Source organism: Balaenoptera borealis, assembly GCF_965194805.1.
Source record: "Balaenoptera borealis genome assembly, chromosome: 8".
Taxonomy (NCBI): Eukaryota; Metazoa; Chordata; class Mammalia; order Artiodactyla; family Balaenopteridae; genus Balaenoptera; species Balaenoptera borealis.
Window position 1 is genome coordinate 15,367,552 of NC_138865.1, and position 21,256 is coordinate 15,388,807.

At 40.3% G+C, this 21,256-nt stretch overlaps 1 protein-coding gene across 11 annotated transcripts in view; it reads left to right on the top strand.

Moving 5' to 3' along the window:
* PEBP4 (phosphatidylethanolamine binding protein 4) overlaps positions 1 to 21,256 on the top strand; it is a 269,036-nt gene that overhangs the window by 17,191 nt on the left and 230,589 nt on the right. Inside the window, exon 1 of one of the 11 annotated variants that reach the window (XM_082401988.1) lies at positions 12,679 to 12,794. The exons of 9 other annotated variants lie outside the window; for them this stretch is intronic. The gene's annotated coding sequence lies outside the window, so the exon portion shown is untranslated. Of the gene's footprint in view, positions 1 to 12,678; positions 12,795 to 21,256 lie in introns of those variants that run through there. One more of the 11 variants, XM_082401993.1, reaches the window with a different exon arrangement.

Sequence of the window (21,256 nt, forward strand, 5' to 3'; positions counted from 1 at the left end):
GCTGAAAAGGAATGTGAGATTTCAGACAGCAGAAGTGGAGCAGTGTGCCCCAGGGAGAGGGTGGCAAAGACAAAATGGATGCAAAGCTCTTAGGAGGCGAGGTAGTAAGGAACTAAGAAGCCACCATGTTGGATCACTCAGACTTGGGATGCTGAACTGACTTAGAGGATGTTAAGACCCGAGTAGAGAAGACAGTGAGCTGGGTTTCAGAGTCCTTGGGGAATGAAGAATTGTGATTAGGAGGTCAGCACATGGCCTCCATAGGGAAGCAGAGAGGGCAGTATGTCTTGGAGGCTGGAACAGAACCCTTAGAAGTCAGTTGTGATGCCCTGCAGAGAATTGACTTTCCCAACTCCTCCTGCATGTCTGTATTTTACTTATATAAGCCATACTTTTGTCTGTCTTGTCTTGTTACTGAGCTCACGTTCGCCTGCTCACTGCTTGAAAGCCAATACTCGAGAGACAAGTGTTGGTTGGAAAGGAGAGGTTGTTTTATTCAGGAGGTGGCAACCTGGGAAGAAGGTGGACTTGTGTCCAAAAACCATCTCCTGGGAATTCCCTGGTGGTCCAGCCGTGAGGACTCCATGCTTCTACTGCAGGGGACATGGGTTAGATCCCTGGTGGGGGAACTAAGATCCTGCAAGCACAGCCAAAACAAACAACTCCTAAGATTCTGCTCAACCATGAACGTTTTTAAAGCGAGAATCATTTGGGGAGGGGATAAAAGTCTTCATTATCTTCCACTTTGTGCAGACTTTCTCTGATTGGTTCAAGGTGAGGTAACAGGGCAGTGTTCAGGAATCTTGGGCTCAGCCTGAAGTTACCATCCTCTACCTGGGTGGGGGCCTTAGTTCCTGCAAAAGACTTAACGGTATTGTTATGTATATTCCTTGAGGAGGAACCAGGACCCTGCTTTATCTCTGCACTATTGTTCCTTGACTGCTTCTCTTTTGTTTCTGCATTCCTTTGCTTCCCTGATTAGCAACTGCTTGAATCTGCCCTTTGGCACTTAGGGAAGGTCTCAGAGGTGAATGAAGCCTATTTCCTGCAAACAAGAAACAGGGAATGTGGAAAGGATTTGTACCTGGGAGGGCCCCACAGGGTCCTGCTCAGTTTCAGTCTCATGACTATTACTGGATGTTATGAGGTCTGTTAGATAAGAATTGTGTTTCTTCTTTAAAGGGAATTTTAGAGAAAAGGATCTTGTGGAATCATAATGTGATTTTACACATTTGAATAAAATCTTCAGATATACATAGTTGGGCTGAGAATGTCAACGCCCATGAAGGACAGTGTGACCATTTAGGGAGATTCTTATTATCTATTCTCTCTCTTCTCTCCATCATATACCTATCTATTCTCCTCTCTCCCAACCTACTTACTGAATATCTTCTGGATTTATCACAGCAAAACATATGTTCACTTTATAACATTTTGAAGGAAAGAAAACTTAAGATGCAAACACAAAACCAAAACTACAACACTTGGGCTTCCCTGGTGGCACAGTGGTTAAGAATCCGTCTGCCAATGCAGGGGGACATGGGTTCGAGCCCTGGTCCGGGAAGATCCCACATTCTGCGGAGCAACTAAGCCCGTGCGCCACAACTACTGAGCCTGCACTCTAGAGCCCATGAGCCACAACTACTGAGCCCAAGTGCCACAACTATTGCAGCCCGCATGCCTAGAGCCCGTGCTCTGCAACAAGAGAAGCCACCACAGTGAGAAGCCCGCACACAGCAATGAAGAGTAACCCCTGCTTACCACAACTAGAGAAAGCCCGCTCACAGCAACAAAGACCCAACACAGCCAAAATAAATAAAAAGTTAAATTAAGCTAAATTAAAATTTTAAAAAAAGCTACAACACTTGCCCCCTAGAAATAACCACTTTTTAACTCTATAAACATACACATTCATAACCCAAAAACAACCCCTGTAAATATTTTAACTTTTTTCTTTCCCATCCAGGCTTTTTACTTCATCTTAAGGCCATAACTTATATGTAATTTTTGGAATTCTTCTTTTCTTTTTTTAAATGACATACATCCTATTAAATTTAAGAAATACATAAAAGCGAAAACTATTTAGAAATCAACCATAATGTGATATTACACCCCAGGTATACTACTATATAATATTCATGTAAAAATAGGTATCAGATACTATACTGCTTTGGAACTTGCTTCTTTCGCTTAGCTGTGTTGCTCTATTGGATGTCTCTGTGCCCCTTGAATCCACTCTTTCTTTCTCTGCCCTGCTGTCTGTCCCAGAGGCTGGGACAGACTGTGGAGTAGCCGTGCCCTCTGGCCTCCAGCTAGGTCTGGTGAGAGGAGGCCTTGCAGGAGATAAGAGGATGGGAGGAGAGTAAGAACAGGGCATTTATCTCAGGAAGCCTTTCTGAGGGTTCCCCTTGGGCTGCCTCCGGTACCCTATTAAAGGTCACTGCTCTCTCCAGGCAGACTTCTCTGCAGGATTCCCCTTCCAGGTTCCTTTAATAGCTTCCTCCCCCAGGGTCAACCCTAGGATGGGATGAAGGAGGTGCCTAGTATGCAGAAATATAAAAAGGCACTCACTTTCACTGGCACAATCCTGAAGGTGAACGTGTCCTTAAGTTTTTCATTCTAGGTGTCTCACTTATCTCACCCTAGCCTCTGCCTTGCCTTCCCTGATATGCCTGGAAGTCTAGAAATATTTTTGCTGTGACTAGTCCCAGTTTATTGCACCACCCGTAATGTTTCTCCCTACACCCTGCCCTCATCTTTGTAAGTAGCCCTTTTATTGATTCCTGCTCAATTTATCCCAATCTGAGTGTACCATCACGCTCCTCCAGGAACGCTGACTGCTATAATTGTGTACCTCTTTCGATGCCACTTAGTATTTTTACATTATTTTCAACAGTGTATTTCCTACATTTTAGTGGTGGTTTCCCCTGTATAAAATACTATCATTTAAAAAAACCTAATTCCTCCTTGTTAGACTTACATGGTTTCCAGGCTATTACTATTATAAATAACACTGCAAAGATGTGGGCATTTCCTTAAGGTAAATTCCTAGTAGAATTTCTGGTTTAAACTGCATAAACATTTTTAAAGCTTTGATATGCATTATGTATCAGAATGTACCTGGTTTCAATTTCCATTCTTCGATTGCTAATGAGATGGAACATTGTTTCAGTCATATATTTATTTCTTCTTTTGTGAATTGTTCATGATCTTTACTCATTTTTCAGTGGAATGATACTTTTATATTGATTTATAATGGTTCTTTATATATTAAGAATATTAGTCTTTTGTCATCTGTTACAAATATTATTTCCTAGTTTGTTGCTTGCCTTTTATCTTGTTTGTTGGCATTTAATAATTTTATGCTGTGTATGTACATTCAAAAATTTCAGACTTTTATCTCTTAAGAAACATCCATTTTTTGTTTTTTATTTTTTTCTTTGCTTTTAATCTTAGCAAGGCCTTTCCCTCCCCAACGTTATATAAATATTTTATATTATTTTCTCATTCTTTTATAGCTTTGTATTTCATGTTTAACTAATTGAATTGTCTGGAAATTTTTTTTCCTGAATAGTCAATTGTCCTAGCCTCTGTACTTCCCTTATTTAAATCCCAATTTTATCATATATTAAATCTTCACTCACACTTGGATTTGTTCCTAGACTTTCAATTCTGTTTCACTGAGCTGTTTATGGTTCTGAGACAGAACCATGATGTTTTAATTATTGTAGCTTTATGGAAAAATTAAATAGGACATGCTCTTCTCCACTCCACATCCCATTAAATTTCTCTTTCAAAAAAATTCCTGGCCTATTCTGCTACATTGACTCTTCCAAATGAAGTTTAGACTTTTTAAAAACTTGCACTAAAAATGAAACAATTTTATTTGAATTACTTTATATGTATAAATTCATTTAAAGAAAATTGATTTTTAAAAATATTAAACTGTCCCAACTAGATGTACAGGTATATCTCCATTGATTCAATTTTTTTAAATCGACTGCTTATATATTTTTTTATGTATACATATATCCCCTCTTTTTTGGATTTCCTTCCCATTTAGGTCACCACAGATCATTGAGTAGAGTTTCCTGTGCTATACAGTAGGTTCTTATTAGTTATCTCTTTTATACATATTGGTGTAGAGCTGTCAATCCCAATCTCCCTAATCATCCCACCCCTACTCCTCTTTCCCCCTTGGTATCCATATGTTTCTTCTCTATGTCTGTGTCTCGATTTCTGCTTTGCAAATAAGATCATCTATACCATTTTTCTAGATTTCACATATAATATATGTGTTAATATATGATATTTGTTTTCCTCTTTCTGACTTACTTCACTCTGTATGACAGTCTCTAGGTCCATCCACGTCTCTGCATATGACACAGTTTTGTTCCTTTTTATGGCTAATATTCCATTGTACATATGTACCACATCTTCTTTATCCATCCTCTGATGATGGACATTTAGATTGCTTCCACGCCCTGGCTATTGTAAATAGTGCTGCAATGACTATTGGGGTGCATGTATCTTTTTGAATTATGGTTTTCTCTGGATATATGTCTAGGAGTGGGATTGCTGGGTCATATGGTAGTTCTATTTTTAGTTTTTTAAGGAACCTCCATACTGTTCTCCATAGTGGCTGTAGCAATTTACATTCCCACCAACAGTGCAAGAGTGTTCCCTTTTCTCCACACCCTCTCCAGCATTTATTGTTTGTAGATTTTTTGATGATGGCCATTCTGACTGGTGTGAGGTGATACCTCATTGTAGTTTTGATTTGTATTTCTCTAATAATTAGTTATGTTGAGCATCTTTTCATGTGTTTGTTCGCCATCTATATGTCTTCTTTGGAGAAATGTCCATTTAGGTCTTCTGCCTATTTTTTGATTGTGTTGTTTGTTGTTTTGATATTCAGCTGCAAGAGCTGTTTGTATATTTTGGAGATTAATCCGTTGTCAGTTGTTTAGTTTGAAAATATTTTCTCCCATTCGGAGGGTTGTCTTTCGTCTTCTTTATGGTTTCCTTTGCGGTGCAAAAGCTTTTAAGTTTCATTAAGTCCCATTTGTTTATCTTTGTTTTTATTTTCATTACTCTAGGAGGTGGATCAAAAAAGATCTTGCTGCGATTTATGTCACAGAGTGATCTGCCTATGTTTTCCTCTAAGAGTTTTATAGTGTCTGGCCTTACATTTAGGTCTTTAATCCATTTAGGTGTGACTCCTTCACCAGCCCTAGTGAGGGAAGTTCTGGAAGGTGACTTCCCTCTATATCCTCAGTACCTGGCACAGAAGGGCACGCAAAGATTTGTTGAATGAATGAATGAACTGAATAGGATCCTGGTTTCCATAATGGAAGCAGAATTGGCCTCCACTATAAGAATGTTCAGAGAAACTGCAATTGCTCACATCAGTGGGTCAGCTTGGTGTCCTGAGGAATCTGAGCATGGAGCCAGAGAGAAATACAGTTGGTTTTGAGTGAATCTCCAGGCTGTTCTGTCTCTATGGGCTCCTTTGTATGGTCTGAGGAGCTAGTGCTCATCTCAAAAACCTTGGAGGGACCACTGGAGTACAACTCCCAAGAAATTTGTACTCCTAATTTCTTCCTATATTTTCCCCCTCCTCGCTGCTGGGTTATTGGTCTTTCTCTGATTTGATTTGTAGGAGCTCCTTATGAATTCTGGATGTGGAGACTATTTTGCCTATATGCAGTGCAATATTTTATATCCAAGGTCTCTTGATAAAAAAATATTTTTTTGTTTTAAATATAGTCCAATCTATTGGTCTTTTTCATATACTTTGTGTCTTTTCTGTTATATTTCCCTCCCTACCTTAAGTCATAAAGATGCTCTCCTGTATTTTTTTCTGAAGGTTTGAAAATTTCTATTTTATTTCATTTGAATTTTTTAATTTAATTTTATTTATTTTTTTATACAGCAGGTTCTTATTAGTTATCTCTTTTATACATATTAGTGTATGTATGTCAATCCCAATCTCCCAATTCATCACACCACCACCACCACCCCCCTGCCACGTTCCCCCCTTGGTGTCCATATGTTTGTTCTCTGTATCTGTGTCTCTATTTCTGCCCTGCACACCAGTTCATCTGTACCATTTTTCTAGGTTCCACATATATGCATTAATATATGATATTTGTTTTTCTCTTTCTGACTTACTTCACTCTGTATGACAGTCTCTAGATCCATCCACATCTCTACAAACAACCCAATTTCGTTCCTTTTATGGCTGTGTAATATTCCATTGTATATATGTACCACATCTTCTTTATCCATTCATCTTCTTTATCCACTGGTTCATCTGTACTATTTTTCTAGGTTGCACATATATGCATTAATATACAGTATTTGTTTTTCTCTTCCTGACTTATTTCACTCTGTAGGACAGTCTCTAGATGCATCCACATCTCTACAAATGACCCAATTTCGTTCCTTTTTCAGGTTGTGTAATATTCCATTGTATACATGTACCACATCTTCTTTATCCATTCGTCTGTCGATGGGCATTTAGGTTGCTTCCATGACCTGGCTATTGTAAATAGTGCTGCAATGAACATTGGGATGCATGTGTCTTTTTTTTTTTTTTTTAAACATCTTTATTGAAGTATAATTGCCTTACAATGGTGTGTTAGCTTCTGCTTTATAACAAAGTGAATCAGTTATACATATACTATATGTTCCCATATCTCTTCCCTCTTGCATCTCCCTCCCTCCCACCCTCCCCATCCCACCCCTCTAGGTGGTCACAAAGCACCGAACTGATCTCCCTGTGCTATGCGGCTGCTTCCCACTAGCTATCTATTTTACATTTGGTAGTGTATATATGTCCATGACACTCTCTCACCCTATCACATCTCACCCCACCCCTTCCCCATATCCTCAAGTCCATTCTCTAGTAGGTCTGTGTCTTTATTCCCGTCTTGCCACTAGGTTCTTCATGGCCTTTTTTTTTTTTTTTTTCCCCTTAGATTCCGTATATATGTGTCAGTATACTGTATTTGTTTTTCTCTTTCTGACTTACTTCACTCTGTATGACAGACTCTAATTCCATCCACCTCATTACAAATACCTCCATTTCATTTCTTTTTATGGCTGAGTAATATTCCATTGTATATATGTGCCACATCTTCTTTATCCATTCATCTGTCGATGGACATTTAGGTTGCTTCCATGTCCTGGCTATTGTAAATAGAGCTGCAATGAACATTTTGGTACATGACTGTTTTTGAACTATGGTTTTCTCAGGGTATATGCCCAGTAGTGGGATTGCTGGGTCGTATGGTAGTTCTCTTTGTAGTTTTTTAAGGAACCTCCATACTGTTCTCCATAGTGGCTGTATCAATTTACATTCCCACCAACAGTGCAAGAGTGTTCCCTTTCCTCCACACCCTCTCCAGCATTTATTGTTTGTAGATTTTTTGATGATGGCCATTCTGACCGGTGTGAGATGATATCTCATTGTAGTTTTGATTTGCATTTCTCTCATGGTTAAGGATGTTGAGCATTCTTTCATGTGTCTGTTGGCAATCTGTATATCTTCTTTGGAGAAATGTCTATTTAGTTCTTCTGCCCATGTTTGGATTGGGTTGTTCGTTTTTTTGTTATTGAGCTGCATGAGCTGCTTGTAAATCTTGGAGATTAATCCTTTGTCAGTTGCTTCATTTGCAAATATTTTCTCCCATTCTGATGGTTGTCTTTTGGTCTTGTTTATGGTTTCCTTTGCTGTGCAAAAGCTTTTAAGTTTCATTAGGTCCCATTTGTTTATTTGTGTTCTTATTTCCATTTCTCTGGGAGCTGGGTCAAAAAGAATCTTGCTGTGATGTATGTCATAGAGTGTTCTGCCTATGTTTTCCTCTAAGAGTTTGATAGTGTCTGGCCTTACACTTAGGTCTTTAATCCATTTTGAGTTTATTTTTGTGCATGGTGTCAGGGAGTGTTCTAATTTCATACTTTTACATGTATCTGTCCAATTTTCCCAGCACCACTTATTGAAGAGGCTGTCTTTTCTCCACTGTATATGCTTGCCTCCTTTATCAAAGATAAGGTGACCATATGTGTGTGGGTTTATCTCTGGGCTTTCTATCCTGTTCCATTGATCTATATTTCTGTTTTTGTGCCAGTACCACACTATCTTGATTACTGAAGCTTTGTAATATAGTCTGAAGTCAGGGAGCCTGATTCCCCCAGCTCCATTTTTCGTTCTCAAGATTGCTTTGGCTATTCGGGGTCTTTTGTGTTTCCATACAAATTGTGAAATTTTTGTTCTACTTCTGTGAAAAATGCCAGTGGTAGTTTGATAGGGATTGCATTGAATCTGTAGATTGCTTTGGGTAGTAGAGTCATTTTCACAATGTTGATTCTTCCAATCCAGGAACATGGTATATCTCTCCATCTATTTGTATCATCTTTAATTTCTTTCATCAGTGTCTTATAATTTTCTGCATACAGGTCTTTTGTCTCCTTAGGTAAGTTTATTCCTAGATATTTTATTCTTTTTGTTGCAATGGTAAACGGGAGTGTTTTCTTAATTTCACTTTCAGATTTTTCGTCATTAGTGTATAGAAATGCAAGAGATTTCTGTGCATTAATTTTGTATCCTGCTACTTTACCAAATTCATTGATTAGCTCTAGGAGTTTTCTGGTAGCATCTTTAGGATTCTCTATGTATAGTATCATGTCATCTGCAAATAGTGACAGCTTTACTTCTTCTTTTCCGATTTGGATTCCTTTTATTTCTTTGTCTTCTCTGATTGCTGTGGCTAACACTTCCAAAACTATGTTGAATAATAGTGGTGAGAGTGAGCAACCTTGTCTTGTTCCTGATCTTAGTGGAAATGGTTTCAGTTTTTCACCATTGAGGACAATGTTGGCTGTGGGTTTGTCATATATGGCCTTTATTATGTTGAGGAAAGTTCCCTCTATGCCTACTTTCTGCAGGGCTTTTATCATAAATGGGTGTTGAATTTTGTCGAAAGCTTTCTTTGCATCTATTGAGATGATCATATGGTTTTTCTCCTTCAATTTGTTAATATGGTGTATCACATTGATTGATTTGCGTATATTGAAGAATCCTTGCATTCCTGGGATAAACCCCACTTGATCATGGTGTATGATCCTTTTAATGTGCTGTTGGATTCTGTTTGCTAGTATTTTGTTGAGGATTTTTGCATCTATGTTCATCAGTGATATTGGCCTGTAGTTTTCTTTCTTTGTGACATCTTTGTCTGGTTTTGGTATCAGGGTGATGGTGGCCTCGTAGAATGAGCTGGGGAGTGTTCCTCCCTCTGCAATATTTTGGAAGAGTTTGAGAAGGATAGGTGTTAGCTCTTCTCTAAATGTTTGATAGAATTCACCTGTGAAGCCATCTGGTCCTGGGCTTTTGTTTGTTGGAAGGTTTTTAATCACAGTTTCAATTTCAGTGCTTGTGATTGGTCTGTTCATATTTTCTATTTCTTCCTGGTTCAGTCTCGGCAGTTTGTGCATTTCTAAGAATCTGTCCATTTCTTCCAGGTTGTCCATTTTATTGGCATAGAGTTGCTTGTAGTAATCTCTCATGATCTTTTGTATTTCTGCAGTGTCAGTGGTTACTTCTCCTTTTTCATTTCTAATTCTATTGATTTGAGTCTTCTCCCTTTTTCTCTTGATGAGTCTGGCTAATGGTTTATCAATTTTGTTTATCTTCTCAAAGAACCAGCTTTTAGTTTCATTGATTTTTGCTATTGTTTCCTTCATTTCTTTTTCATTTATTTCTGACCTGATCTTTATAATTTCTTTCCTTCTGTTGGCTTTGGGGTTTTTTTGTTCTTCTTTCTCTAATTGCTTTAGGTGCAAGGTTAGGTTGTTTATTCGAGATGTTTCCTGTTTCTTGAGGTAGGATTGTATGGCTATAAACTTCCCTCTTAGCACTGCTTTCACTGCGTCCCATAGGTTTTGGGTCGTCGTGTCTCCATTGTCATTTGTTTATAGGTATTTTTTGATTTCCCCTTTGATTTCTTCAGTGATCACTTCGTTATTAAGTAGTGTATTGTGTAGCCTCCATGTGTTTGTATTTTTTACACATCTTTTCCTGTAATTGATATCTAGTCTCATAGCGTTGTGGTCGGAAAAGATACTTGATACGATTTCAATTTTCTTAAATTTACCAAGGCTTGATTTGTGACCCAAGATATGATCTATCCTGGAGAATGTTCCAGGAGCACTTGAGAAAAATGTGTATTCTGTTGTTTTTGGGTGGAATGTCCTATAAATATCAATTAAGTCCATCTTGTTTAATGTATCATTTAAAGCTTGTGTTTCCTTATTTATTTTCATTTTGGATGATCTGTCCATTGGTGAAAGTGGGGTGTTAAAGTCCCCTACTATGATTGTGTTGCTGTTGATTTCCCCTTTTATGGCTGTTAGTATTTGCCTTATGTATTGAGGTGCTCCTATGTTGGGTGCATAAATATTTACAATTGTTATACCTTCCTCTTGGATCGATCCCTTGATCATTATATAGTGTCCTTCTTTGTCTCTTGTAATAGTCTTCATTTTAAAGTCTATTTTGTCTGATATGAGAATTGCTACTCCAGCTTTCTTTTGATTTCCATTTGCATGGAATATCTTTTTCCATCCCCTCACTTTCAGTCTGTATGTGTCTCTAGGTCTGAAGTGGGTCTCTTGTAGACAGCATATATATGGGTCTTGTTTTTGTATCCATTCAGCCAGCCTGTGTCTTTTGGTGGGAGCATTTAATCCATTTACATTCAAGGTAATTATCAATATGTATGTTCCTATTCCCATTTTCTTAAATGTTTTGGGTTTGTTATTGTAGGTGTTTTCCTTCTCTTGTGTTTCTGGCCTAGAGAAGTTCCTTTAGCATTTGTTGAAGAGCTGGTTTGGTGGTGCTGAACTCTCTCAGCTTTTGCTTGTCTGTAAAGGTTTTAATTTCTCCATCACATCTGAATGAGATCCTTGCTGGGTAGAGTAACCTTGGTTGTAGGTTTTTCTCCTTCATCACTTTAAGTATATCCTGCCACTCCCTTCTGGCTTGCAGAGTTTCTGCTGAAAGATCAGATGTTAACCTTATGGGGATTCCCTTGTGTGTTATTTGTTGTTTTTCCCTTGCTGCTTTTAATATGTTTTCCTTATATTTAATTTTTGACAGTTTGATTAATATGTGTCTTGGCGTGTTTCTCCTTGGGTTTATCCTGTATGGGACTCTCTGTGCTTCCAGGACTTGATTAACTATTTCCTTTCCCATATTAGGGAAGTTTTCAACTATAATCTCTTCAAATATTTTCTCAGTCCCTTTCTTTTTCTCTTCTTCTTCTGGGACCCCTATAATTCGAATGCTGGTGCGTTTAATATTGTCCCAGAGGTCTCTGAGACTGTCCTCAGTTCTTTTCATTCTTTTTTCTTTATCCTGCTGTGCAGTAGTTATTTCCACCATTTTATCTTTCAGGTCACTTATCCTTTCTTCTGCCTCAGTTATTCTGCTATTGATCCCATCTAGAGTATTTTTAATTTCATTTATTGTGTTTTTCATCGTTGCTTGGTTCCTCTTTAGTTCTTCTACGTCCTTGTTAAATGTTTCTTGCATTTTGTCTATTCTATTTCCAAGATTTTGGATCATCCTTACTATCATTATTCTGAATTCTTTTTCAGGTAGACTACCTATTTCCTCTTCATTTGTTAAGTCTGGTGTGTTTTGACCCTGCTCCTTCATCTGCTGTGTGTTTTTCTGTCTTCTCATTTTGCTTATCTTACTGTGTTTGGGGTCTCCTTTTCACAGGCTGCAGGTTCGTAGTTCCCGTTGTTTTTGGTGTCTGTCCCCAGTGGCTAAGGTTGGTTCAGTGGGTTGTGTAGGCTTCCTGGTGGAGGGAACTAGTGCCTGAGTTCTGGTGGATGAGGCTGGATCTTGTCTTTCTGGAGGGCACGTCCACGTCTGGTGGTGTGTTTTGGGGTGTCTGTGGCCTTATTATGATTTTAGGCAGCCTCTCTGCTAATGGATGGGGCTGTGTTCCTGTCTTGCTAGTTGTTTGGCATAGGGTGTCCAGCACTGTAGCTTGCTGGTCGTTGAATGAAGCTGGGTCTTGATGTTGAGATGGAGATCTCTGAGAGATTTTTGCCGTTTGGTATTACATGGAGCTGGGAGGTCTCTTGTGGACCGGTGTCCTGAAGTTGGCTCTCCCACCTCAGAGGCACAGCCCTGATGCCTGGCTGGAGCACCAAGAGCCTTTCGTCCACACGGCTCAGAGTAAAAGGGCGAAAAAATAGAAAGAAAGAAAGAAAGAAAGAGGCTATAATATAGTGAAGTAAAAGAAAGCTATTATAAAGCAAAGCTATACAGACAAAATCTCACCCAGAAGCATATACATATACACTCACAAAAAAAGGAAAAGGGGAAAAATTAATATATCCTGCTCCCAAAGTCCACCTCCTGAATTTGGGATGATTCGTTGTCTATTCAGGTATTCAACAGATGCAGGGTACATCAAGTTGTTTGTGGAGCTTTAATCCGCTGCTCCTGAGGCTGCTGGGAGAAATTTCCCTTTCTCTTCTTTGTTCGCACAGCTCCTGGGGTTCAGCTTTGGATTTGGCCCCGCCTCTGCGTGTAGGTCGCCTGAGGGCGTCTGTTCCCGCCCAGGCAGAACGGGGTTAAAGGAGCAGCTGCTTCCGGTGCTCTGGCTCACTCAGGCCGGGGGGAGGGAGCGGTACGGAGGAGGCGGGGCGAGCCTGCGGCGGCAGAGGCCGGCGTGACGTTGCAGCAGCCTGAGGCGCGTCGTGTGTTCTCCTGGGTAAGTTGTCCCCGGATCACGGGGGCCTGGCCGTGTCGGGCTGCACCGGCTCCTGGGAGGGGAGGTGTGGAGAGTGACCTGTGCTCGCACACAGGCTTTTTGGAGGCGGCAGCAGCAGCCCCAGCATCTCACGCCCGCCTCTGGGGTCCGCGTTGATGGCCGCGGCTCGCGCCCGTCTCTGGAGTTCGTTTAGGCGGCGCTCTGAAACCCTTCTCCTCACGCACCAGGAAACAAAGAGGGAAGAAAAAGTCTCTTGCCTCTTCGGCAGCTGCAGACTTTTTCCCGGACTCCCTCCTGGCTAGCTGTGGTGCACTAACCCCTTCAGGCTGTGTTCACGCCGCCAGCCCCAGTCCTCTCCCTGCGATCCGACTGAAGCCCGAGCCTCAGCTCCCAGCCCCGCCCGCCCCGGCGGGGGAGCAGACAAGCCTCTCGGGCTGGTGAGCGCTGCTCGGCGCCAAGCCTCTGTGCGGGAGTCTCTCCGCTTTGCCCTCCGCACCCCTGTGGCTGCGCTCTCCTCTGTGGCTCCGAAGCTTCCCCCCTCCGCCACCCGCAGTCTCCGCCTGCGAAGGGGCTTCCTAGTGTGTGGAAATCTTTCCTCCTTCACGGCTCCCTCCCACTGGTGCAGGTCCCGTCCCTATTCTTTTGTCTCTGTTATTTCTTTTTTCTTTTGCCCTACCCAAGTACGGGGGGAGTTTCTTGCCTTTTGGAAGGTCTGACGTCTTCTGCCAGCGTTCAGTGGGTGTTCTGTAGGAGCAGTTCCACGTGTAGATGTATTTCTACTGTATCTGTGGGAAGGAAGGTGATCTCCACGTCTTACTCTTCCGCCGTCTTCCCAAATTCCTGTACATGTGTCTTTTTGAATTATGGTTTTCTCTGGGTATGTGCCCAGTAGTGGGATTGCTGGGTCATATGGTAATTCTATTTTTAGTTTTTTTGGTTTTGTTTTTCTTTTATTTATTTATGACTGTGTTGAGTCTTCGTTTCTGTGCGAGGGCTTTCTGCAGTTGCGGCAAGTGGGAACCACTCTTCATCGCGGTGCGCGGGCCTCTCACCATCGCGGCCTCTCTTGTTGCGGAGCACAGGCTCCAGACGCGCAGGCTCAGTAATTGTGGCTCACGGGCCCAGTTGCTCCATGGCATGTGGGATCTTCCCAGACCAGGGCTCGAACCCGTGTCCCCTGCATTGGCAGGCAGATTCTCAACCACTGCGCCACCAGGGAAGCCCTATTTTTAGTTTTTTAATGAACATCCATAATGTTCTCCATGGTGGCTGTATCAATTTACATTCCCACCAACAGTGCAAGAGGGCTCCCTTTTCTCCACACCCTTTCCAGCATTTGTTGTTTGTAGATTTTCTGATGATGCCCATTCTAACTGGTATGAGTTGATACCTCACTGCAGTTCTGATTTGCATTTCTCTAATAATTAGTGATGTTGAGCAGCTTTTCATGTGCTTCTTGGCCATCTGTATGTCTTCTTTGGAGAAATGTCTATTTAGGTCTTCTGCCCATTTTTGGATTGGGTTGTTTGTTTTTTTAATATTGAGCTGCATGAGCTGTTCATATATTTGGGGGATTAATCCTTTGTCTGTTGATTCATTTGCAAATATTTTCTCCCATTCTGAGGGCTGTCTTTTCGTCTTGTTTGTAGTTTCCTTTGCTTTACAAAAGCTCTGAAGTTTCATTAGGTCCCATTTGTTTATTTTTGTTTTTATTTCCATTACTCTAGGAGGTGGATCAAAAAAGATCTTGCTGTGATTTATGTCAGAGAGTGTTCTTCCTATGTTTTCCTCTAAGAGTTTTATAGTGTCCGGTCTTACATTTAAGTCTCTAATCCATCTTGAGTTTATTTTTGTGTATGCTGTTAGGGAGTGTTCTAATTTCATTCTTTTACATGTAGCTGTCCAGCTTTCCCAGCACCACTTATTGAAGAGACTGTCTTTTCTCCACTGTATAGTCTTGCCTCCTTTGTCATAGATTGCTTGACCATAGGCGTGTGGGTTTATCTCTGGGCTTTCCATCCTGTTCCATTGATCTATATTTCTGTTTTTGTGCCAGTACCATATTGTCTTGATTACTGTAGCTTTGTAGTATAGTCTGAAGTCAGGGAGCCTGATTCCTCCAGCTCTGTTTTTTTTCCCTCAAGACTGCTTTGGCTATTTGGGTTGTTTTGTGTCTCCATACAAATTTTAAGATTTTTTGTTCTAGTTCTGTAAAAAATGCCACTGGTAATTTGATAGGGATTGCATTGAATCTGTAGATTGCTTTGGGTAGTATAGTCATTTTCACAGTATTGATTCTTCCAATCCAAGAACATCGTATATCTCTCCATCTGTTTGTGTCATATTTGATCTCTTAATCAGTGTTTTATAGTTTTCTGAAGACAGGTCTTTTACCTCCTTAGGTAGGCTTATTCCTAAGTACTTTATTCTTTTTGTTGCAATGGTAAATGGTATTGTTTCCTTAATTTCTCTTTCTGATCTTTTGTTGTTAGTGTATAGGAATGCAAGACATTTCTGTGCATTAATTTTGTATCCTGCAACTTTACCAGATTCATTGATTAGCTCTAGTAGTTTTCTGGTGGCAGCTTTAGGATTTTCTATGTATAGTATCATGTCATCTGCAAACAGTGACAGTTTTACTTCTTCTTTTCCAATTTGTATACCTTTTATTTCTTTTTCTTCTCTGAATGCCATGGCTGGGACTTCCAAAACTATGTTGAATAATAGTGGCAAGAGTGGATATCCTTGTCTTGTTCCTGATCTTAGAGGAAATGCTTTCAGTTTTTCACCATTGAGGATGATGTTTGCTGTGGGTTTGTTATATATGGCCTTTATTATGTTAAGGGAGGTTCTCTCTGTACCCAATTTCTGGAGAATTTTTATCATAAATGGGTGTTGAATTTTGTCAAAAGATTTTTCTGCACCTATTGAGATGATCATATGGTTTTTATTCTTCCATTTGTTAATATGGTGTATCACATTGATTGATTTGCATATATTGAAGAATCCTTGCATCCCTGGGATAAATTCCACTTGGTGATGGTGTATGATCCTTTTAATGTGTTGTTGGATTTTGTTTGCTAGTATTTTGTTGAGGATTTTTGCATCTATATTCATCAGTGATATTGGTCTGTAATTTTCTTTTTTTGTAGTATCTTTGTCTGGTTTTGGTATCAGGGTGATGGTGGCCTCATAGAATGGGTTTGGGAGTGTTCCTTCCTCTGCAATTTTTGGAAGAGTTTGAGAAAGATGTGTGTTAGCTCTTCTCTAAATGTTTCATAGAATTAACCTGTGAAGCCAACTGGTCCTGGACTTTTGTTTGTCGGAAGATTTTTTTAAAATAAATTTATTTATGTATTTATTTATTTATTTTATTTTTGGCTGCATTGGGTCTTCATCGCTGCATGCAGGCTTTCTTTAGTTGTATCAAGCGGGGGCTACTCTTCGTTGTGGTGCACGGGCTTCTCATGGCAGTGGCTTCTCTTGTTGCGGAGCACGAGCTCTAGGCACACGGGTTTCAGTAGTTGTGGCATGCAGGCTCAGCAGTTGTGGCTCATGGGCCTTAGAGCACAGGCTCAGTAGTTGTGGCACATGGGCTTAGTTGTTCCGCAGCATGTGGGATCTTCCCGGACCAGGGCTTGAACCCGTGTCCCCTGCATTGTCAGGCAAGTTCTTACCTACTGCACCACCAGGGAAGCCCTTTTGGAAGATTTTAAATCACATTTTCAATTTCATTACTTGTGATTAGTCTTTTCATATTTCCTATTCCTTCCTGGTTCAGCCTTGGAAGGTTATACCTTTCTAAGAATTTGTCCATTGCTTCCAGGTTGTCCATTTTATTGGCATAGAGTTGCTTGTAGTAGTCTCTTAGGATGCCTTGTATTTCTGCGGTGTCTATTGTAACTTCTCCTTTTTCATTTCTAATTTTATTGATTTGAGTCCTCTCTTTTTCTTGATGAGTCTGGCTAATGGTTTATCAATTTTGTTTATCTTCTCAAAGAACCCGCTTTTAGTTTTATTGATCTTTGCTATTGTTTTCTTTGTTTCTATTTCATTTATTTTTGCTCTAATCTTTATGTTTTCTTTCCTTCTGCTAACTTGGGGTTTTGTTTATTCTTCTTTCTCTAGTTCTTTTAGGTGTAAGGTTAGATTGTTTATTTGAGATTTTTCTTGTTTCTTGAGGTAGGCTTGTATTGCTATAAACTTCCCTCTTAGAACCGCTTTTGCTGCATCCCATAGGTTTTGGATCATCGTGTTTTTGTTGTAATTTGTCGGTAGGTATCTTGTGATTTCCTCTTTGATTTCTTCAGTGATCACTTGGTTATTTAGTAACATATTGTTTAGCTTCCATGTGTTTCTGATTTTTACGGTTTTTTTCCTTGTAGTTGATTTCTAATCTCATAGTGTTGTGGTCAGAAAAGACGCTTGATATGATTTCAATTTTCTTAAATTTACTGAGGCTTGATTTGTGACCCAAGATGTGATTTATCCTAGAGAATGTTCCATGTGCACTTGAGAAAAAAGTGTAATCTGCTGTTTTGGGATAGAATGTGTTATAAATATCAATGAAATCTATCTGGTCTATTATGTCATTTAAAGCTTGTGTTTCCTTATTAATTTTCTGTTTAGACGATCTGTCCATTGGTGTAAGTGAGGTGATAAAGTCCCCCACTATTATTGGGTTACTGTCGATTTCCCCTTTCATGGTTGTTAGCATTTGCCTTATGTATTGGGGTGCTCCTGTGTTGGGTGCATAAACATTTATAATTGTTATATCTTCTTCTTGGATTGATCCTTTGATCATTATGTAGCACCTTCCTTATCTCTTGTAACAGTCTTTATTTTAAAGTCTATTTTATCTGATATGAGTATTGCTACTCCAGGTTTCTTTTGATTTCCATTTGCATGGAGTATCTTTTTCCATCCCCTCACTTTCAGTCTGTATGTGTCCCTAGGTCTGAAGTGGGTCTCTTGTAGACAACATATATATAGGTCTTGTTTTTGTATCCATTCAGCGAGCCTGTGTCTTTTGGTTAGAGCATTTAATCCATTCACATTTAAGATAATTATCGATGCGTATGTTCTTATTATGATTTTCTTAATTGTTATGGGTTTGTTTTTGTAGGTCCTTTTCTTCTCTTGTGTTTCCCACTTAGAGAAGTTCCTTTAGCATTTGTTGTAGAGCTGGTTTGGTGGTGCTGAATTCTCTTAGCTTTTGCTTGCCTGTAAAGCTTTTGATTTCTCCATCAAATCTGAATGAGATCCTTGCTGGGTAGAGTAATCTTGGTTGTACGTTCTTCCCTTTCATCGCTTTAAATATATCATGCCACTCCCTCTGTCTTGTAGAGTTTCTGCTGAGAAATCAGCTGTTAACCTTATGGGAGTTCCCTTGTATGTTATTTGTCATTTTTCCCGTGTTGCTTTCAATAATTTTTCTTTGTCTTTAAGTTTTGTCAATTTGATTCCTCTGTATCTCAGCGTGTTTCTCCTTGGGTTTATCCTGCCTGGGACTCTGTGCTTCCTGGACTTGGGTGGCTATTTCCTTTCCCATGTTAGGGAAGTTTTTGACAATAATCTCTTCAAATATTTTCTCGCGTCCTTTCTCTCTTTCTTCTCCTTCTGGGACCCCTATAATGTGAATGTTGTTGCGTTTAATGTTGTCCCAGAGGTCTCTTAGGCTGTCTTCATTTCTTTTCATTCTTTTTTCTTTATTCTGTTCCATGGCAGTGAATTCCACCCTTCTGTCTTCCAGGTCACTTATCTGTTCTTCTGCCTCACTTATTCTGCTATTGATTCCTTCTAGTGTATTTTTCATTTCAGTCATTGTATTGTTCATCTCTGTTTGTTTGTTCTTTAATTCTTCTAGGTCTTTGTTAAACATTTCTTGCATTTTCTTGATCTTTGCCTCCATTCTTTTTCCAAGGTCCTGGATCATCTTCACTATCATTATTCTGAATTCTTTTTCTCAAAGGATGCCTATCTCCACTTCTTTTAGTTGTTTTTCTGGGGTTTTATCTTGTTCTTTCATCTGGTACAAAGTCCTCTGCCTTTTCATGTTGTCTGTCTTTCTGTGAATGTGGTTTTCCTTCCACAGGCTGCAGAATTGTAGTTCATCTTGCTTCTTGAAAATTTCTATTTTAATATATCATTTTTTAATCCACCTGAAATTTTTTCTGGGTAAATTATGGTGTCAAAATCCAGTTTTATTTTTACATATGGAAATTCAGTTATCCTGGCAGCATTTATTGGATAGTCTGCTCTTTCTCCATTGACTTCAAATGCCACTTCTGTCATGTAAGGAAGTTTGAATAAGCAAATAATATTACTGAATGTCTGCTGTGGAAAACTGCCTAGAGCACACTCTTGTAGGTTTTCTGAGGTTCTGCCCCTTTCATGACTTGAGCTATTTTAAAACTCCATAAACTGTAGATAATGATGTAGATAACTAAAAACAATGCTGAATAATTCTTGTCTATAAACATGTAAGTAAATTCTGTGTGATGGAGGTTCATTTGATTTCCCTTGCCCATTGCATGTTCATTTCAATATTCCTGATCAATCAATGTGTCTATTCTTTGGCTTCCCCTTGAACTTGTTATAAGGCCTTAACAATTCCCTCATTAATAATGAGTTAAATAAAATTTTTAATATATGTTTGTATCTGTGTGGGAGTGATGATTTTCCCTTTTTTGAAAATTATCCTTTAGCCATATATCTAAGACATATAGCTTTAAGAAAACCCAAAGAGAAACGATTGTTAGGTAGCAACTAGTCACTTATATAAGCTCTTCCCATGTGAGCAGTTACAACAGGATCCAATTCACAAGTGTTTAGACTCTTTCTTTAGGAGCACAGACCTGAGTACAGAGGCATGCTTTTTGCTTATAACAGTGTTCTGGGTGGCCAGGGGGAAAAAACCAAACAGGATACATATTCTGATATGTCTCATCAGTATTACAAGGAAACTTTCCAACACTGTGATGGTGGTAGAATCAACACTGAGCATCTGGAATGAAGGTGCCTGACTCAACAAGGCAGAAGATATGAGCTTTCTAGAAGTTTCCATCCACCCATGCATTCCTCAACAAATATTCACTGAGTGCCACAAATGCTGTGCTCAGTGCTACATGCAATGAATCAAGAAGTAAAAAAAGTCTCTTCAGTCTGGTTGAAATGAATTTCCTAACTTCAAAGGTGGAACTCACCCCTCAGTCCCTACAAAGAGAGATGTGATGGGATCAGATATGAAGAAGTAAGAGGATATGAGAGATGTGACTTGGATCTGAGTACATCAAAGAGCAAGTTGTAGTGCTGCCTCCTGTCCCAGCCCCAGGAGGGGGTGTAGTGAGAACTTCCATCTCTCCCACTGCAGGCAGGGGCACGTGGTCCCTGCTGGTAGAGCAGGGCTGGTGTCCTTCCTGCCACCCTGTGCACTCGAGGCCATCGTTTGTGAGGGCTCCAGGGGATGTGGCCGACTGGCAGTCCTACCAAGGAAAACCTACTTCCAGGGCCCCTGTGGGAAGCCGTGGTGTCATCTGTTTACAGTCTAAGGACCAGAGGCTCTACTAATTTAGGAGAAAATCTGGTGACCAAAGAAAGACAGTCTCATTACCAAGTGGCATTTCCCTGGGGAACCCAAGCCCCTCAAAAGGTAGTTTTCCCAAGACCCCTGTCAATGCAAAGACATAGTAGCTCAAGGAATATGAACCCTACTTGAGAAGGCAGACATGTACAGATGAATGTCAAACAGATATGTCAGCTTAAGTGATGTAGGTCTGGAGGAGCACTCAAGGAAAACTTGAAGCAGGAAACAGCCATGAGGTGGGCATTAAAGAGAGGTCAGATTTGAGAATAGGGTAAAGGAGGACATTCCCAGGGCAGAGTAGAGTGGAGTCCCCAGAACAGGTGGGGAGTAAACCAGAGGAGTCCCAGAGGCAGGCGGTGGTGGGGAATCTGATTGTTGGGGGATGTTATTTCTCACACATGAGCGTAGGGCCTGGAGAGAGTCTTCCCCTCTTGAGAAGAGGAGGTTGGAGTTGGCCCCCTGTGAGCAGAGCTCCTTTCTTGGCCAACCAGGATATCCCCCGAAAGCCCCTCATTTCAGAAGCCTGTCCCTCTCACATGTGTCAAAAAATACCCAGGCTGTGTATGTGGATGGGCTGGGCCCCCATCCAGCCTTTCAGGAAGGTGCCTTTCCTCCCATCAGACTGCTTTCCTCTCCTACAGGATAGACCAGGGAGGTCCCTGGAAGCCTGGAGGGGACATTGAAAGTGGAACACAAAGTTTGGCAGAGGGATGAAGTCAATGAAATCAAACACAGCCTTATTCACATGCTGTCTGGGGTCATTTGACAAACACACAGAAACACCAAATCCCAGTTCTCAGGGTTGGAAAGGATGGGTTAGGAGCATGTTGAGGGAAAGAGCAGAGGCCTAGAGTCAGCATGGCTGGCTTCAAATCCA